The sequence below is a fragment of the Dermacentor andersoni genome, chromosome 8 (genome assembly GCF_023375885.2).
Source record: "Dermacentor andersoni chromosome 8, qqDerAnde1_hic_scaffold, whole genome shotgun sequence".
Classification (NCBI taxonomy): domain Eukaryota; kingdom Metazoa; phylum Arthropoda; class Arachnida; order Ixodida; family Ixodidae; genus Dermacentor; species Dermacentor andersoni.
In genome coordinates, this window is record NC_092821.1 from 135666804 (window position 1) to 135686575 (window position 19772).

Sequence of the window (19772 nt, forward strand, 5' to 3'; positions counted from 1 at the left end):
TTCAGCTGTGCTTCTTTTTATCAATTTTTTCTTGCCTACTACTTCTTTGTAAGGTCGGTATAACGTCTACAGGTGATTTTTTTCTCCGTAGTGCATATAATTGAAGTAGGGACGCTACAAAACACTCAGGATTTTAATAGCAAAACATCAGTAGTAAGGCAACAGGGCCGGGAATAGGGCATCTATCCAAATGCACTTTTACCACTACCAACGCCTCCATACCATTCTTTCATATATTCACCTTTCTTATACGAGTAAGTTGTTCCAATTTTTGTCGCTGTGCTCACAGAATCCAAGCAGCTATTATTGATATTCTATTTGCCATTCGTGCCAACGGCACCGTGTGTTTGCGGTTGCTGTTTTACGCGCCAAGCCACACAATTTTGAAGGCATACAGTGACTTGTATTCTTTTTGGAAGAAGAACACTCCGTATCGCGTTTAGAAGTACTAGGTGGTGCGTGTATTGAAGTTCAGAGCAGGTTAACGCTTCGACGCCGCACCAGTTGAGTTGATGTTTATAGTAACGCGCAACGCAATATCAGCGCGACTCCGGCTGCAGAAAGAGGTACTACTGCACGTAGAATTCAGCTATTTGAGGGGAGTGACGGCTGGTGTAGATAGTACGATATACGCGGCAAACATGTAGCTTGTGCCATGTAATATTCATCGCCTTCGTCCAGCGTGATTAAAAATTTCTTTGATCCATACGCGTGGGTTAAGTCACTTTGTCGGAGTTGAAGTTTGTGTACTGGTCAGCAGCGCGCATGTGTCTGCGTACTAGGAAGCGCAATAGAACCACCCACCACATGTTTTATCACGGCTATACATTAACGGTATAGAAATTTGCATGAAGGTCGATCACTCTGGTGGGAAGCGCGTGAACGTGCAGCTGAGGGGAGACAAGTGCCTGAAAGCCAAAATTGCTTTTTTCTTGGCAAATATCCTCCGCTGATTTACATGTCAAATGCTTCTTTTGATAATCCCTTTATTTTTTTAAATATTGTTTATGCCAACAAGTAAAAACGATTGCTAAAGCTGGGTGATAGGCAACGTATGAAATAAATATACAACCTGCAACATTTAGTCGTCCCGTTCACAGAGTTTACCCTCAGTGCAGCATTGTTCTTTTCGGCTATTTTTCCATCACCAAGAAGCAGGTGTGATTAAACAATGGTATTCTCGCAAATTTTCTGTGAGAAGCTTGCGTCACACTCGAAAGTGGGAATCATAATTATATTTTGCGTCAGGAAATTCATAAGCAATGAGGTTTTTCGAAATGTAAATGCGATTTTTTATGTCTTTGCATACGTTGCGAGCGACAACGCATATAAACGCTTAGAGCCTCGGCCTAACATAATGACTTCGGTGCCTGGCTGCCATGGCGAAGGTTTCATTCTGGGAAGTTTTGGTAGTTTCCACCACATTAGTGTTCCTGTTCTACGCGATGCAAGGAGGAGGTTGCTCTGCTGTTCTTGCACAGCTACATAGTGTAAAAGTTGAGGAGAGAGTTTTCGTATTCCGACCTGCCACTACTACTACTCGTCGAACAACTACACAATCGCGTCGTCCAGCAACCTTCAAGGGTGGGTAAACGCACATTTTCTTGCTTGAATAAGTGGTACGTTTATGGCAAAGCCACTTCCGCAAGGAAGATGATATAACGCAGTACTATTGCAGCCCATATTTACTCGACGAACGGCACCAAATACGCTGCAAAGAGTTTCGATCAGTCGATTATGCATTGCAGCGCAGCCAATTTTCAAATAGAAAGAAAATGCTGCCGACCTAGCCGAGAATTTGGAGCACTGACTGCAAGTATACACCCCTCATCATATATTACTAATTTTCACTATTTATATGCCGCAAAATTGGAACAATAGCAATAAAAGTAGGTTTGTAAAGGAACAGGCGAAACGTATACAAACAATTATTTTCCCATCATTTCATCGTCTTGATTGAAGAAGTGCTGTAAAAACAAGGCACTATGCCAATGTTTCGCACTTACCTTTCACATGAGGTTTTTCATCACTTTTGCCATGCTGGTACATTTCTCGTTCTTTTTCTATAATAATTCTATGATAAATGGCACCCTCAGAGCTGCACTTGTTGCTCTTTTTTAAATTGTCACTAATTGCAACCCGTAAGGGTTCGCAAGACATTGTTGCCGTCTTCTTAAAGAGCACTGAAAGAGGTATATTACCTGTAGTACGAGTTACTGCCACTTTAAATTTTGGTGTCCCATGCACCGTTACTGCTATGAGATATCGTGCTCACGCACCTCGCCGAAAAGGCATTTTCTATAAACGTTGTGCAACAATATAAACAAAGATCGATGACGTTTGCATAATCTAAAGTAATGCTACTTCACATGAAAGTTATAAGCAGGGATAAGGTGCCTCTGGAAGGCTTGCCAACGTTTCGATAAGAAGATCTATCTTCGTCAAAGGCGGCCTCATCATCGTCGGCATATAAGTCTTAACGGGTTCGTAGAGGGATGTCACGCGCGGTTGTTATCGGTGGCGGCTGGTTGTAAAGGGAGAGACTTCCAAGAGAAGGAGTGCTGTCAGCTCACCTCTGTAAGCGTGCCTCCTAAGACGACAGGACCGTAGCGGGAGAGTAGGAAGGCGGGGAGGAAAAAAAAGGAAAGAGAAAAAAAAGAGACCAAAAGTAAAAAAAGAAACACGAAAGGAAAAAGAAGGGCGTGGGAGGGTGCCTGGAGGAGCGAGAGGTTAGGGAGCATTTAGGACTGCCGTTGGCGGCATGTTTTTGTGGCTTTAGAAGTGCCAGCCATTCGGTCAGATCGCGAGTAACAAAAAGGGCCCAAAAAGACATTGGTTGAAGTAACGACTTGAGCAGCGTAGCAGCAATGTGTCGGGTCAATTTAAAGGAGTTAGGATGGCGACAAGGAGCATGAGGTGCAATGCACTGGGTAGTTAGAAAGCAGCGGCTTGGCCTTTCAGGGGACATTAGCCCCTGTAGGTCAACGTAGGCGTCGTCACGGCGGTATACAGAAGTGTGGACGCCGGGTGTGGCTGATGCGCCAAGAAAGGTACCGTGCCGTCTGGGATTTAGGAATGCGTTGGTGAGAGTGTTTCACAAAATAAAATTTAAAACAAGCAAAGAAAAACAAATGAGAAAGGGGATGGGGGAAGCGAAACCGGAATAACAAATACGAGGGTGACATGAGTAAAAGTCGGCAGTGGCAGGTGTATATGGAAAAGGGGGTTCTACAGCTGATATATGCATAGAATATGAAGGAATGTATTAAATTGAGCAGTAGAGAGGGAAAAATTGGAAATGAAGTAATTGGTGAGGTTCAGATTTAGGAATTAGCTGGTGGTGCAATGGTGCTTTGTGCCTTGGATGATAATATGAGAATTTGAGACTTAGTTACAGCTTTTAGAGATTATAATTTGGCACGTGCCAAATTATTTCCCGTCGGGTGTTCGCATTTACACTTGTGTGTGAGGTATGATTCTGTATATTTCCTCTGTCGAGGTGCACGGAAATTTACTTGTATTATGTAGAGCCTTACTTTGTCGAATATATGACCATGTTCATTGAAGTGGCTGGGTACTGCTTTAGGTAAATTGTGTTTTGCACATGCAGGGTGACCGTTGAGTCTTGTATGAATTTGTTGTCCAGTCTCACATATGTATTGTTTGCTACAACCGGCGCATTCTAGACAGTAGACTACTCTGCTTGATGTGTAGGTGAAACTCAAAGTTACCTTGTTTGAGTAATTCGACGTTGTACCTTTTACTATATTATTAAATTTAATATGTTTGCATGTAGAGCACCTGGGGTGGCGCGAAGGACCGGTTCCTAACTTCATCTTTGTCCTTAGTTTGGCATGTACAAAAATATACTTAAAATTAGTGTTGTGCCTGTAGGCTACTCTGGGCGGGTCGGGAAAAATCTTATCAGGATTCTGGTTGCTGGTGAGAACTGGGAAGTATTTACTCAGGATTGTTTTCGCATCTGGGAGTGCGTTTTAGGATTTAATAGCAAGAAGAGGCGCTGTTGATTTTGTGATCCTAGGGCGGAGCTTGAGGACCTCGACTCAATGATGTTTCGTTGCATTGGCGAAGGTTTTTTGAAAAAGCACTGTTTGGGTGATTCCTGTGTGATAAGGTTTCATTAAATTTATCGAGTCTATCTATGTAGTCTTGGTTTTCATCGCAAATGGGACGTTGTCCTGTTGCTTGGCCTTTAAAAATACAATTTTTGCGATGTCTGGGATGGTGTATATTCTAGATACGGTTGTTTGTCGAAAGGATTCCTACGCAGCGTTGTGTTTAGTGTAAAATTGTCAATGTATAGTATTGTGTCCAGAAAGTTTATGCGCTCAGTTGAATATTCTGATGTGAATTTTATTGTTGGGTGAAAAGAATTTACAAATGCTACATATATATCTAGACTTGCTTGACCATGTCCCCATATTACGAATATGTCGTGTATGTATCGCAGGTATGTGTGAGGCTTGTTAGTGCAGCGCGATAGGAACCTATTTCTAGAATCCCCATAAAGAAGTTCGCGTAGGCTGGTGCAAAAGGCCTACCCATACTTGTCCCATGTATTTGTAGGCAGTAACTACCCTGAAATTCATAGTCATGTGTTAGAACTAATTCAAGGAGACGCAAGTAGATTTCAATAGAGTGTTGTGCATTGTGCTTAGACAGCGTTTGTTTTGCCGAAGATAATCCATCGGGTAGTCGAGTGTTGGTGTACAGGACCGTGACGTCTAGTGTTGCGAGAATTACGTTTTCGGGTAGTGTGCTTTTAGTATTAATGTCCTGCATAATTCTCAGTAATTTTCCATATTTCTCCATAATTCTCATAACATCAACCAAGGCACAAATAACAATGCGCCAGTCGTAACCGTAATTCCCTTAACCTCGCCTATTCCTCCATTTCAATTTTCCCTTACCTACTATTCTATTTAATATACTCCTACATATTTTTACGCATATATCAACTGTACGACCCATTTTCTCATATAAATCTGCCCCCGCCTGCTTTTGCCCATGTTACCCTCCTATTTCTTATTCCGGTTTCGGTCCTCCCCGCTTTTCCTTTTGTTTTTCTTTGTCTGGTCCTCATTTTCTTTTCTTTTTTGGAACACCCTCACCAACACATTCCAAAGTTCAAGACGCCAGGATACATTTAGCGGTGCCTCAGCCACACAGGGTGTCGCCACTTTTATATTTTTTGTCGTGACTGTTCATATAAGTGACATTGCTATCCGAGTCTATTGCACAAGGGAGAAAGAGACTATAGTTGCTCCTTGAATAAGGCAATACACAGTGCACTGACATTGGAGCGGCCTTTATTCTATATCACCACGGCTCTCTGGTCGGACGCGTGCTTCGGTCTAACTCATTTTGCCAGTTGCACGTATCTTTTAGAGATAGCGCGGCAACCGCAGCAAAGGCAAACTACAGCCAGGCGCAGGCATTAACTGTGGTTGCGCCTTTCTCTGTCTGCCGGTCGGTCGCTGGTTACGTTCTCACTGACTAGGTTCAACGCGTCTCTTCTGGCAGCGGAAATCGAACTTCGGCGCGCCTCCACAGCTGCCCGATTGTCCAACTATTAGGCCACAAACGCGCCTGTGCTTCTCTCGCACCAATACTAACTAGTTCTTTAAGATAGTGACCATGCGTCGAGTATGAAGATGAGTTCCGTATTATAATGCGCACCCACATTGGGGGTTCGGCCAAGAAGTGATTGTTATAATGTGGTGCAAACACGGACTAACTGTTCGAGTCTATAGCAGCGTATTGATAGCGTCGATGATGTCCGTGCTATGACGGATACCCATAATGAGGGATCGGCCAAGAAGCGCGTCCACGTGTTGATTTTAATGATGATTTCCATACAATCGAACATACCCACAACGGTGGAGGAGGAGGGGTAGGGGGGGGATTGGGGACAGGCGTCGCGAAACTGGCGAATAATATTCGGCGGCACCAATTAGGCGTCTACTACGTCGGTAAAAAAAGGATAATTTCCATACAATTCTTTCAATACGATAATTTCCATACAATGATTTCCATGCGATTATGTTAATATCATTTCCATGGGATGATTCTCATACAATAGCACTAGCCGCGTAAGAGAGGATTGGTCGAGAAGCGGACAGTTCACATCGTGCTGTTGCCAACGTGTTTTTAGAGGATTTCCACACTTTTATGATGACTATAGTTACCATAATATGACACATAGACCCAACGGGCTATTTGCTAAGAAGCGGCGGGTACACTTAAAACAAATAAGATGAAATCAAGAAGTAGCAAACAACATAATATTTCTCACATCTTGTAGCACAATTCAATATATTAGAACATGTGCGTTCGATCCGCCTAGTTATTATGCTCTAGTGTCACCCAAACAGAATGCCAAAACGGGTTGTGAAGATATGGGACCGACTTAAGGAAAGACGTTGGGTTTGGGTTTAATTCCTGAATCAGCACATATATTCAATAGCAACCTTTCTTTAATTTTTCTCGCCACTTTGCGGTTTCTTGCTGCTGCTGTCTTATTACTGTTACGGCAACTTGGGCCACTGGCTAGTTTCACTAGGCTTATGCCCCGAAAGACAACTTGCGCAAGTGGGTTTCTAATACTGCGCATGTGCTATTTACTATGTGATCAAATAAACAACTTTAGACCCGGGATATCTTCGACTGCGCATATGCTATTGGGTGTGTAAACATTGTCCAAGCGCCCAGAATTGGTGCGTGCACACCGGGTAGGTGCTTGGGTAGAGAAGCGGACGAGAGGTAAAATCTGCAGAAGTCTTCGACAGAAAATTTTAGAAAGCGGCTAGAGAGAAGTGAAATTGGTGACAAAAGCAGCCAAGTTTACATATAGAACAACGTTAAAGTAATCAAGAGAGACGAGAACATGCATCGAGCGAGGTAGCATTAAGCAATATAGGGAACTTTGCAGCGCTGAGTTCGGCTTGCTTGCTCTGACTCCAGGGCACTTACTAAAAAAATATATAGGCAGACCAAAGGCACATTTACCAACTGATATCGATTACTGAGATAGATGAAGGAGGATGAGAGCTTATATCCACCGTTTTACATAGCTTTAGTATGTGTAATGAAAACAACTAGTTCATTGGTTAAAATAGTTCACTGTGAATTTGAAGGTTATTTTTGGCGTCTACCTTTTAGTTAGGTTCTATCTTTTTTTATTCAAAACCGCTTCGCTAAAATCTCGAACTAGCACCCCAAGAAATTTAACTTTAGAGCTCACAACCACTTTCTCATAGATTTTTGTCTTGTACAATAAAATACGCTAGGCTATTTTTCTAAGATCATTTTATAAAATGGGACTTCATATCTCATATTTGTATTTTCCTGTAGTTTATATTACGTTCCTGAAAGCTACTTCGCCACACATTGAAGAAGCAAGACGGTTTGCGACTAGATTAAGACTCATCATTTTCCTTTTGAACGAAAGAAACGATGAGGCATTTTTGTTGAATCGCAAACATTTCCAGTGTGTATTGACCAGGCTGCCCATGGTAGTATACCTGGAGAAGTAAATGAATAGTGTGGAAACCCTGTGGAAGAGCGTGCAGAAAGATTAGTAACAAAAAGAAAGATATGAATAGAGCTCACAGCAAGGATATTGTTGGTATACATGCTGTGACACAAAAATACTCATATTACAAGGAGCCAACGCAAACACACCAATGACGGGAGAGGGGAAACTGCATGTACGTAATATTTGAGTGGAAGAAATGATAAATTAATGGAAAGGAGTTGATGAAAAGCGTGATGCCTGCGACAAAAAAAAAGGGCGGGGGGATGACAAACATCCGCGGTCAAGGCCGTGAGCTGTGACTCTGGCTAACACTCCCAGGTTTAGTTCTAGCAGGGAAACTTAAACGCCCCAGCAAGCGGAGGGAAAACCGTGCCGTGCTAGCTGCGTTGGTAAGAGCCTCGCATACGTAATCCGAAGACATGCGTTTGTTCCCTACCGGCCGCCAGTTGTTTTTTCAGCCACTTTTATTTTCATTAAAGTATCGTATTTTTATTTCAGCAATTAAGTGCATGTAATTTCCCCTATGCTGTTCTCGGTGTCTGTTGGCTTATGATCTGACTAATAAAATATCGCACCCGCTGTTCCCCTTCTTCTCGTTCATAAAAATAAACAATTGCTTTGGTGTTTCAAATTAACTTTGACAATAGTTTGTGAACCTTCTCAAGTTAGCAAAGGTCAAAACATGAATGGCGTAAAAAAAGCAAACTGTGGGGAGTAAATCATTTATCTGCGTTGTTTGCGGTCTTCAGTATTCTGCCACTGATAACGTAAAAAGTTGATGCGAATAACAATACTCAAAGCAGGTTTCGCTTTCTTTGGAACACATTAAGCAAGAACCACACCTTTTAAAGATGGACATGCCCCCTAATTCCCCCCCCCCCCGAAGGTTAATATTTTGATCTGCAATGGAGCTTATGTCAAATTGTTCTCGCTTCCGGTGCTACGTCTCCAAACTTGGACTATTTTCCACATGTTAGCCGAGATGAAATACTGGATGCATATTTTGCAATATATTTTTACGAGCAGAAAGCTTTATCGGTAATGATAATTTGTTTCCTGAGCTAGAAGGACAGGTGAAGGGCCCAAACTGACGCTAAAAAAAAGGGATGAAGCACCGGCAACACAAATGTTGCTTGATGTAGACAACGAAGAAAGGATCAAGCTTCGCGAACATAACAGAAAAAAAATTGTGCAGATCGCACACACTCTGGGAATCGACGTCGTCGAAGCACTTTGCATGCAGCTGGCTATGCCGCATTGTTTGAAGCTCCCCAAAGCGTTAGTAGCTTAACCAATGCGTTTGTCTAGATCTATTGTTTGTGTCTGTGACGCAAATTGAGTAAGGTAGAATTAAAGCTAGTGCGTGTGCTGGATGACAGCAGCATGACGACGATGGTAACTATGACTACACGATATTTACGAACAATCGCATTGATGTGAACGAGAGGCCTAGAGGTGCGAGATGCGTAAGAAACAAAGAAACTTAAGGCTCACTGAAGGCAGCACGTGGTATCACTTGGACACAAACGGGTTCCTGGACTGCGATATTGCAGCACAGCCTAAAACCTGTCGCCACGCCATCTATTCATTCGGATGGGTGTCGCGAGGCAGTAGATCGCCTTTGCGGAGCAGTGTTGACGTTGTCGTTTTGAAATTACATGCAGGTTGGTCGCACTCCAATACTATGTGCACCAAGTTAAAGAAGAACTTCTTCAAATAAGAGGCTTGGTAACGGCCAGAAGGACCATGAAAGACTAGTACGAGCTTAGGAGAGATGAGTAGGTGGGCGTTGGCATTCAAAAATCGACCATCATAGGAAACTTGCTTTTCAATCACTGCTTGAACAGATAGAGCCATCGCTCGGTCTCCTGCCGGGATATTCTTACGCGTGTCACTTGGTTGGAGCGCAGATGGCAAGCGAGAATCAAAAGTGGGAGTCGGATTAGGATGCTGGAATGACTATGCGGCGACCATCACGGCATCAGAAGCACGAGCAAATAGACATCGGCCCCAAGTCAGTAGGCAAGCTGGTCCACTGGCTCGGCATTACCGTTTTGGTAATGTCATGTCGTGAATTGTATACATGCATGTCAGGACCGACACGGGAGTCATGTCATGGCTTGACATACAGACAGTGACATTAGAGCCAATCATTCTATGACAGACACTGCATGGCATGTTATTAATATCCCACATGCATGTTATATTGCACGCATACCCAGAATATATCGAGTTAAAATAGTTCTTGTAATGTCATTGAATCTATAATAGTTATCTCGCTGATGAAATTTGTGTCATTGACGTAAGTTTCATTTTCTAACATGACATTCATGACATGAAATGCATCGCATGCATGCCACGATGTGAATGTCATTATTAACATAAATGACATGAGGTGATGGTGTCCTAGCCATTTCTTTACCGGAAGTGTATCAGGATATGTGTGGCCAGACATCCGTGCATAACATCACAAGAAAGAATAAGAAGTAAGTGCTCATGCATGCCACGTCATCAGTATGATTTAATGACACGCATGTCATTCATGTGATGACATTAATGACATTTGTGGCATGCCATTCATATCAAGATATATGTCAATTTAACGTAATCCTGAACACTCCCTTGGGCTTGGTGAAAATGCAATGTTGTGGATAGCAAATGCTGGTGTGAACATCTCAGCCAAATTTAGCAGTCGTGCCTGTCGCGTGCCGACTAGTTTTGAACGCTCAACTAGCCTCGAACCCCACGAAACTTAAGCCTTGACCACATGCACGCCTGCCAGCACGCGCTAACACCTGACCGCTACTGGTTAGACGCCTTGGCTGGCTTAGCAATAGCACTTGAAAAGGCGCAAGTTACAAGTGGCTACCATCCGCCGGTCAAGCTGTCAGACTAGCATATGAGCGCGAGCACTCATTCAAGCTCTGCCGTGCACAAAGCAAATGCAGCCCGTACGCACTACACTCACTAAAATTGCATGTAGCTGCGGTCGTGCTACGTAGCGTAGATACCGCAGCCGCTTCAGGGTGCCGGGATGGGTCCACTGGCTAAGCGCACTGCGGCTTATTGAGGACAACCGCGTGCGGCTTACGTTTGGCGCGTCGTAGGCGCCGAAATTTGGAATAGGCGCGTCTCCGTTAACATCCAAAATGAAACTTGACCTGCTCGCCACGTTGACTTTCATTAGGCAGAGCGTTGTGGGCACGTCCCGCTCCGCTGTAGCCTTCGCCGTGCAAGGCATTGAAGAAGGAGCGGAAGCACCACGAAGGGCGTGTTTGATTGATAAGAGCTCTTCTTCTGCTGGTCGCATTTAAGTAATTTTTGCACGAAAGTATTGATGTCACGAAATGACATGCGCTTGTGTCTTGTCATTCATGTTATAGTACGCATGTCATTCATGACATGATATTTACGTAATGTAATCCATGCCAAGTCATGCGTGTATTTGATTATTATGGAGATGTTTATTCAGTTCGAGAAACGAGCACGACTTTACAGGTCATTCGTACCATATATCGTGACATATCATTCATGTTAATATATGCATGCATTTAATGCCCACGCGTGTATGTATGCACGCATGTATACATGCTTGTAATATATATTCAGTTGAAGCCACTAGACACAGACAGACAGACAGACAGACAGACAGACAGACAGACAGACAGACAGACAGACAGACAGACAGACAGACAGACAGACAGACAGACAGACAGACAGACAGACAGACAGACAGACAGACAGACAGACAGACAGACAGACAGACAGACAGACAGACAGACAGACAGACAGACAGACAGACAGACAGACAGACAGACAGACAGACAGACAGACAGACAGACAGACAGACAGACAGACAGACAGACAGACAGACAGACAGACAGACAGACAGACAGACAGACAGACAGACAGACAGACAGACAGACAGACAGACAGACAGACAGACAGACAGACAGACAGACAGACAGACAGACAGACAGACAGACAGACAGACAGACAGACAGACAGACAGACAGACAGACAGACAGACAGACAGACAGACAGACAGACAGACAGACAGACAGACAGACAGACAGACAGACAGACAGACAGACAGACAGACAGACAGACAGACAGACAGACAGACAGACAGACAGACAGACAGACAGACAGACAGACAGACAGACAGACAGACAGACAGACAGACAGACAGACAGACAGACAGACAGACAGACAGACAGACAGACAGACAGACAGACAGACAGACAGACAGACAGACAGACAGACAGACAGACAGACAGACAGACAGACAGACAGACAGACAGACAGACAGACAGACAGACAGACAGACAGACAGACAGACAGACAGACAGACAGACAGACAGACAGACAGACAGACAGACAGACAGACAGACAGACAGACAGACAGACAGACAGACAGACAGACAGACAGACAGACAGACAGACAGACAGACAGACAGACAGACAGACAGACAGACAGACAGACAGACAGACAGACAGACAGACAGACAGACAGACAGACAGACAGACAGACAGACAGACAGACAGACAGACAGACAGACAGACAGACAGACAGACAGACAGACAGACAGACAGACAGACAGACAGACAGACAGACAGACAGACAGACAGACAGACAGACAGACAGACAGACAGACAGACAGACAGACAGACAGACAGACAGACAGACAGACAGACAGACAGACAGACAGACAGACAGACAGACAGACAGACAGACAGACAGACAGACAGACAGACAGACAGACAGACAGACAGACAGACAGACAGACAGACAGACAGACAGACAGACAGACAGACAGACAGACAGACAGACAGACAGACAGACAGACAGACAGACAGACAGACAGACAGACAGACAGACAGACAGACAGACAGACAGACAGACAGACAGACACGCGCCTGAAGTTCCTAATGAATGCTTTACATTAAAAAAGAAGAGCGCACCTCTTGGCTTGGAAAAGGAAAGAAGTGCGCTCGAGCACTTGGTTGCAGGCGACATCCTGGGCTACAGTGGCGCAATGCAGAGTCATGTAAGCAACACCGTCCACATTAAGATGTAGGACACTTACTTCTCAATATGAACAATAACCGGTGATTTTTGAAATTTATTCTGAATACAATAGTTTCCCATGATAATCGCAAGACTAGGTTTGCTAGCATAATATTTGCACTTACCGTTGACGCATTTACTGTAAATAGTTCTTGTAATGTGTTACTGCTGAATGTATGGTGGTTTCAATTTATACATGTGTGTTGATTGTTCTCGCGTACATTCGTGCCTTTGCCTCATGCGCCAAAAGCCCTGCCAAAATAAGTTTAGAGCCAGGGAGGAGTCTTAGTTTTTCAGTTGCTACGAACCTAGTGCAGAGAGAAACAATGATATAGACAAGTTAATCATATATTTTTATGCCTGAAGAGTGGGCTTTAATAGACACTAAGCAGGGTTACTTTACAAGCATCAGGATGTAAAGTGCGAGATAAGAGTAACAGTGCAGAGGCAATACCAAATGCGTAAATAGGGCCAATGAGTAAAGAACTTGATGTGGCCGTGATAAGTGGATTAGGCAAAGAAGACACTAGAGTTTATATACAGGATGAAAGAGAGCTTCTTTACAAAAAGTAGCACTACGCCCTTTGGAAGGAACAGATATAAATGATCGCGAAGCGATAATGAAGCAATAAAGGGGAAGGAACACGTGTATTAAAGAAGACATCAAGTAGAGATTAGGAGTATAAGACAGAAACCAGTGAGGACATTTTGCACACAAGACAAAATGCAGCAAAGGGACAGGAAGAGCACTCTGGCGGGATGCAAGACACGAGACGCAATATTACAGGTAGCACATGTAGCTGAGAAATTGGGCAAGTGCTTAGGCGTAGCGGGAAGAATGGAGCGTTAAAAAGTAATGAAGGCAATGCGAAGCCTCTGAGATTTTACAGACAGCACTTTGAGGACTACGTCTGAATGAATAACCTGTTTAAGACGGATTTCAATAACATAGTTTTACCTATGATGAATGAAGAGATAGAAAGGAGGACAAGGTGCTGTGTCCACGGCTTATATACTGGTAAACGGATACATTGCGGAGGGATCTAGATGGAGTAAATATCGAACCATCCGCTACTGCTGAGCAGCCACAATCAAGAAGCGACTAGCTGCACGCCAGTCATTTTTATGAAAGAACGCAGGAAAAGGCAGAACGTGTGAAAACCGAAAGTTCACAAAGATCAATAAGCAGCAACGAGAATGATGACCGAAGTGTCTATGGGCAAAAAGAGATCTTCCATGAACACACAACGAAGAAGGAGAGTGAAGGGAAGAATTGATGCCCGAACAGCGTGAAGGATGTCAAAGAACAGAAAGGAAAAGAAAAGATGCATCAGAAGTCAACTTTCTAAGGACTAAAACACAGGTTGCGCTTGGCAGCAATCCATCGCCCAAAAAGAATAAGCTGTGCCGTGTTGCAGTCTAAAGGAAACTGCATCGGTAAGCAGCTATCTTGTAAAGGCGGGTATGTGAGAGAAGGACGGCGAGGTATATTTTACTGGAGAGCAATCAGTCACATCAAGATGAAGAGGCAACGTGACAAAATATGGATCTCTGGGACGCCGGTTGGCAAGCTCAAGGAAACCAGTGACCATAATTGTTCGGTGGAGCATTCTTCAAAAAAAAAAAAACGTTGCAAAAGGAAGAAAGAAATGCTTGATGACAAAATGACCTTCACCAAACATTATAAGAAAATGGCATGACAGAATGAAACGGTACAAGAGGCTGGACACATCATAAAAACGGAAAAATCTCACAGGAAACACATAGGCAATTGACGAAACAAACTTGGCATAACCTTTTCATTGTTCTTGGCAATTGCGACGAAGGCAAGAACCTCGCTTAAGAGCAAGAATATGAAGCAGGCGAGAGTGCAAGATAAATTTGGGTGAATTTGGGGCAAAACCCATCAAGAATTTTAACAAGCAGACAGAAGGTCGATTACCGTTAAACTCGAGACTGCATGTCTGTAAGTGAACAGTTACGTGTACGTAGCTGAGCGGGCATGATAATCTTAGGTTAAAGAACCGCCAGAGCATATCATCATTGACATGTTGACGTCTTAGTTAAAATATTAGTGCGGCAATTAGCAGATTAGTTGGAAAGACAGAGGGCATAGTAACAACGTGTTGAACACAATGGTATGTGATTTTAAGCTGGAGAGATTTCGGAAGTTGCTGCAGCCATATTGATCAAAGCTGTTTTATATAATTTCTCAGCCAAATTTGGCGTTGGCATGGAAGCGTGCTTAGCATAAATCTGTGTTGTTTATGTGTCATATTTTCGTATTCAAGTACATTCTCCTCGGACGGTTTCATGAAGTCATTCAGAGTGATTCATCATTGTAATGAAGCATCCAAAGAGTAATACACATTTTTTTGATAAATATAAAGGTGTTGATTTGAGAAGTGCCCATGGAATGTTGGTTGTGTTAGAGATTTAGAAATGATGACCATAATAACGTAATGTTTACGAAGATGAACTGTTTTGTGTAATGGTGAATTTTCATAGTGTGTGACAGGCAGTGCAGGGCACTAGTGAAGGTCATATGCGCAGTGATCTGCAATGCTTGTGGTCATGATTAAGAGACCATGTACGAAACCAACCATCCGCAAGCCTTCCTTTAGGAAAAAGCTATTTGATAGGGGGAAGGAGTCATCCTTAAATTGTCATTGTTCTCGGTGCAAAAGACCAATATACAAAATAACAATCAAGATATATAGAAACACAAAGCAAATGCGTTAGTCGAACAACAATAAGTACAAACAGTACGCCAATGAATCTACCTTATGATTGTCCAGGCCTAACGTATAGGTTGTGATAAACCTCACAAATCACAATGTAATGATTGTTTTCCCAAGTAATTGTCCTAAACCATAGTGTAGACGGTGTCACATTTCTGCATGAGCGATGCCGCCGTATCGTAGGGCGGTCTGTTTGGGCGTTCAATTTGGTGAGGGCGAGGTTGTCACCGTACCATAGGACGTGGCCGTTGTTGCCGGAGCAAGCCTTTGCCGCAGACAACGGTGCACAACCGCGTGCCATAGAGGAGCAAGCCAGACCAGAGAGGTGCAACTCGTGCTCACCTCCGCCTTAGGTCCGGGCAATCGATGCCACCGGTTCGCTTGCCAACAAGTGCTTGAGTGCACCTCTTGTCTTTTCCTAGGCCATTTAAACTCTACTTCGTCTATGTTTATTTCGTTTTTGTCTTCCATTACAATGTTCGTAGCAGGTGCTGCATTTTTCGTCGTCTACATGCAGTAATGGTAGTGCTGCTTTGCTACTTTCCATTTTCTTCAGTGTCACTTGAGACCATTTACCTGTTCTTCTATTTCATAACGATATGCAACCACTCTTATGAAACACCTTTCGTTGGTGCAGTTTTTTGCATGGACGACACGTTTTGATATAAAACACTTTGTTTGCAGGTCAAGGACGCTAGTGGAACTTCTTGCAGTCGTCCCATCAAGCACTGAATGGAGCCTAGAGGTGTGCACAGTCAAAATTCTCTCGAATATTTCGTAGAAAAAAAAAGAGTATGTCGTACTGGCGCCATGGTTATTACATTTAAGGTAAGAAGAGTAGGTTATTTTTTGGCAAACAGTCATTGTGATATCTCTCATCTGAAAGGTAAGCAAAAACAGCCCTTCTATGTATAATAAACAACAAACTGCTAAATCAGTGATACAAGTAAAATATATTCCGCTTAAGAGTGATGTTACCCCTTGTTCCACTGGAAAGCGCTTATTATTCATGAAATATTACTCAGCTCCACCTCGCCTTAAAAATCAAGACATGCCTCCGTTCTATTTTCTCTCACCATCTTGAGCTGTCAACACAAATGATAATTTAAATCAAACGAATCACATGTGTGAAGGACACATGTTGACACCCCTATGTTGTCCTTGGTGTCAGTGTTTGTTGGCTTGTTATGACGTAATTTCCCCTATGTTTTCCTTGATGTCAATGTTTATTGGGTTCTGATGACATGACTAATAAAAATCGGGTCCCTCGGTTACCCACTTTCTTCTCGTTTATTACGTAAGGAGGGTCTCGAATCTAGCAACATTGATGCATTCAGATAGCATGTGTGGATTTATTGAATGGCTGCCTTCGCCCGAATAGATCACGTTCTCGTGACGCCTGCGGCAGAAAGGATGTTCGACATCCGCCGCCAAGGTCAGTGAGTGGTGGCGCTGGCTAGCACTCCCAGGGTTCTACTAGCAAACATAAATACCCAAGAAAGTGGATGGGGAAGCGGCGCCGCGGTAGCTCAATTGGTAAAGCATCGCACGTGGAATGCGAAGGCTGTGGGATCGTTCCCCACGTGCGGCAACATTTTTCATCCCCATTAATTTCCATTAATTTATCGTTTCTCTATCTGATTTATCAGGCACAAGTAATTTCGCCTATATTGTCCTTGGTGTCAGTGTTTGTTGGCTTCTTATGATATGAGTGAAGGAAAGGAATTCTCAGCAGAATCCTAATTATTTGCGCATATTTTTCAGCAACATGGAAGAAATGCCATTCTTTGTTTCAACGGATCACAGAATACAAGAAAAGTTTGGTTGGGCACCGCGGGCATTCCTGTCGAGCTGAAGAATAAAATTTTCCTCATCTCTCGTTGAAAGACGCTGCATGTCCTAAACTTTCGTCAAATCTTCTTACTAGCATTCGTGTAAGACATTTGAACATATCTATCTTGCACAGGTTGTAAAATTTCTCTTAATGGAATTAATTATTTAACTCCTGTCAACATGACTAAAAAAGAAGGCTTTCTTTCAACACTCAGCTATTATATCTAAACTCAGTATCTCTTCTCCGTGCTACTATCTGTCTTCAATTCTGATTGCACATTATTCGACTTTGCCGAAGCGTTTGGCACCATTTCACACTAATGTCTGTCTCGAAAGCTGGATAATGCAAACATTGACCAAACTGTTTTTTCTTGAAATAAAAGATTTCTGCAAAGGTAAGTTCCCAGTACGTAGTGGCTAACAGTTATTCTTCGTCTTTTCAACCTGTAATCTGGGGTAACACAAGGATGTGTCCTTGGTCTCCTGCTTACTCTCATTTTTCTTACCACTTTCCCCGACGGTTTACTGTTTTTCTCTATTAAATTATTCGCAGAAAATTGTGTAATCTACCACAAAATTACTAAAGCTGGTGACTCTCGTAACCTTCAAAGTGACCTTGACAGAATACCTTCGTACTGCAAGAGCTGGAACTTGAATCTCAATATTAACAAATTTAAATATACGCAAGTATCTCGTAGTATGAACACGAACACAAATGCACTCCCTTATATCATCAGTGGTACCAGACTAGACTCAGATGTCCCCTACAGCCATCTGCCGTGTGATATCGCCTTCTAACCTCACATGGAAAGCACACTTCAACTACGTAAGTCGCTATGCCAATAGTCGGCAATGCGGGAGCCTTCTCAAAGTACTCTAATTCAACTCATTCAAAGCGTTCATAAGCGTGATTCTGGTTTTATGTTGTCTAATTATTTTCTTTACGCAGGTGTTACGCCTATGAAACCTCAGTCAACATGAACTCTCATGTCGTCCCAATGTGCACAATTGTGTATTTTGCGTCAAATTTATCATTCAAACCCCACTATAAATGAGCAAAGTATAATACGTCCATCATGAAATCGTCGCGCTACAATCGTAGCCTTAAAAATCGTTTAACATTTGCCGTACAAAGCTGTGCCATCATGCTTATACAACATGAGCAAGTCTTCAATACAACCACCTGCTCTTTTTCATCTCCGTTATTCCGGACAATGCAAGTTTGAAAACGGCCGTGATCAACACGGTATGTGGAACTTTACAGTGGGAGACGTATGTCTTTGTTATTTATGAACCACTCCTTTCTCTAGTGCCTTCAGGCTTGTAAATGAAACTAATACTAAATAAATAAATCTGTTGTTACTAACTAGAGCTTAACGAAAATTTCACTGCGGAAAGCATTTCAATAAAATGTATATACAAGAGCGGCCACTGCAGTAAAATCTCTAGTTTGTAATAGATGTAAGAACATAACGCGGAAGTTCTAAAAAATTTATATTTTTTGTAGGAGTCATAAACACTCAAAAAGGTGACCTGTTGAAAGACTAAAACCAGCAAGACCACAGTTTTTTTCTATGCGAAAATACATTGCCACGGCAACCAGTGCAGTGGCGTGGCGCCACGTTCTGCAGGTGTAACCAGGCGGCCAGGCAAGCAAGCGCGAGTGATAGCGGGAGACCACGCGTTTTTGCTTACGCACCACCCTCACAGGCCGTGCTGTTGTCGGTTCACCGGCCTTTGCGCTGTGTGTTGGCTACGACGGATGGCGCATCTTGTATAGAACGGCGAAATTGCCAGCTCTGCAAAAACGAGCGGTCCGACGCCATCACTCGCGCTGGCTTTCCTGGCCGCCTCGCTGCACGCGTAAAAACACGGCAGCACGACGCTGCACTCGCCGCCGCGGCAATGCAATATCAAAGCCACACAGGCTTGCAGCGCGGCCCTGGCGGCGGGAAGCGAAAGCACAATTTGGGAACTGGAACGAAGAAGTGATGAGCAGGCGCCCCGCTCTTTCTGCCGCGCATGTGCAGTGGACACCTGTCTTGAACCCAGCGAACAACGTTACACGCAGCTGCTTTGCTCCACTGAGCTCCGGCGGCGCGTTCTAAAAAGGGCTGTTCACCTTTGTAGCTATAATGTCGGCGCACATGTATTTGCAGAAGACGCATACGTTGTAGTGGCATATCACACGGAGGAACGGTGGACAGCGGCTTCGGTAAACTTTTATGTCCCCTTTTGGTATTTGGGCTAAGATATTCTGGGCTCTTTCCTACGCGCCAGTCTTATGCTGGCTTTAGAAAGTACCTAAATACGCAAAATCTGTGTCGCTTTTTCTTGCGCACAGACTTCTCGTGAGCGTTCGTCAACGTAACAATGCGCATGTATCTCCTACATCCTCTAGACTCCCCTGAATCTGCGTGCAAGAGTGTGAATCCGCCTCATTTTCTGCTTGCATTTAGCATAATTCGAGTGTCGCGTACTTCACAAACGGTACATAAACATTCCATTAGACTTAAGACCTGCACGGCCCAACACTGGAAGCCTTACCCATAAATTGTTCGCCAGTGAA

The 19772-nt window shown here is 43.5% G+C and overlaps 1 long non-coding RNA gene and 1 other non-coding gene across 2 annotated transcripts; both read left to right on the forward strand.

Annotated features, from left to right (window-relative positions):
- Nucleotides 1-1380: 1380 nt before the first annotated feature.
- Nucleotides 1381-17455, forward strand: LOC126525776 (uncharacterized). The gene is made up of 3 exons (XR_007598297.2): nucleotides 1381-1584; nucleotides 16055-16115; nucleotides 17135-17455. It is a non-coding gene; the product is annotated as an uncharacterized lncRNA (long non-coding RNA).
- TRNAP-UGG (transfer RNA proline (anticodon UGG)) lies at nucleotides 16889-16961 on the forward strand. Its single transcript has one exon. It is a non-coding gene; the product is annotated as a tRNA-Pro (tRNA).
- Nucleotides 17456-19772: the final 2317 nt, after the last annotated feature.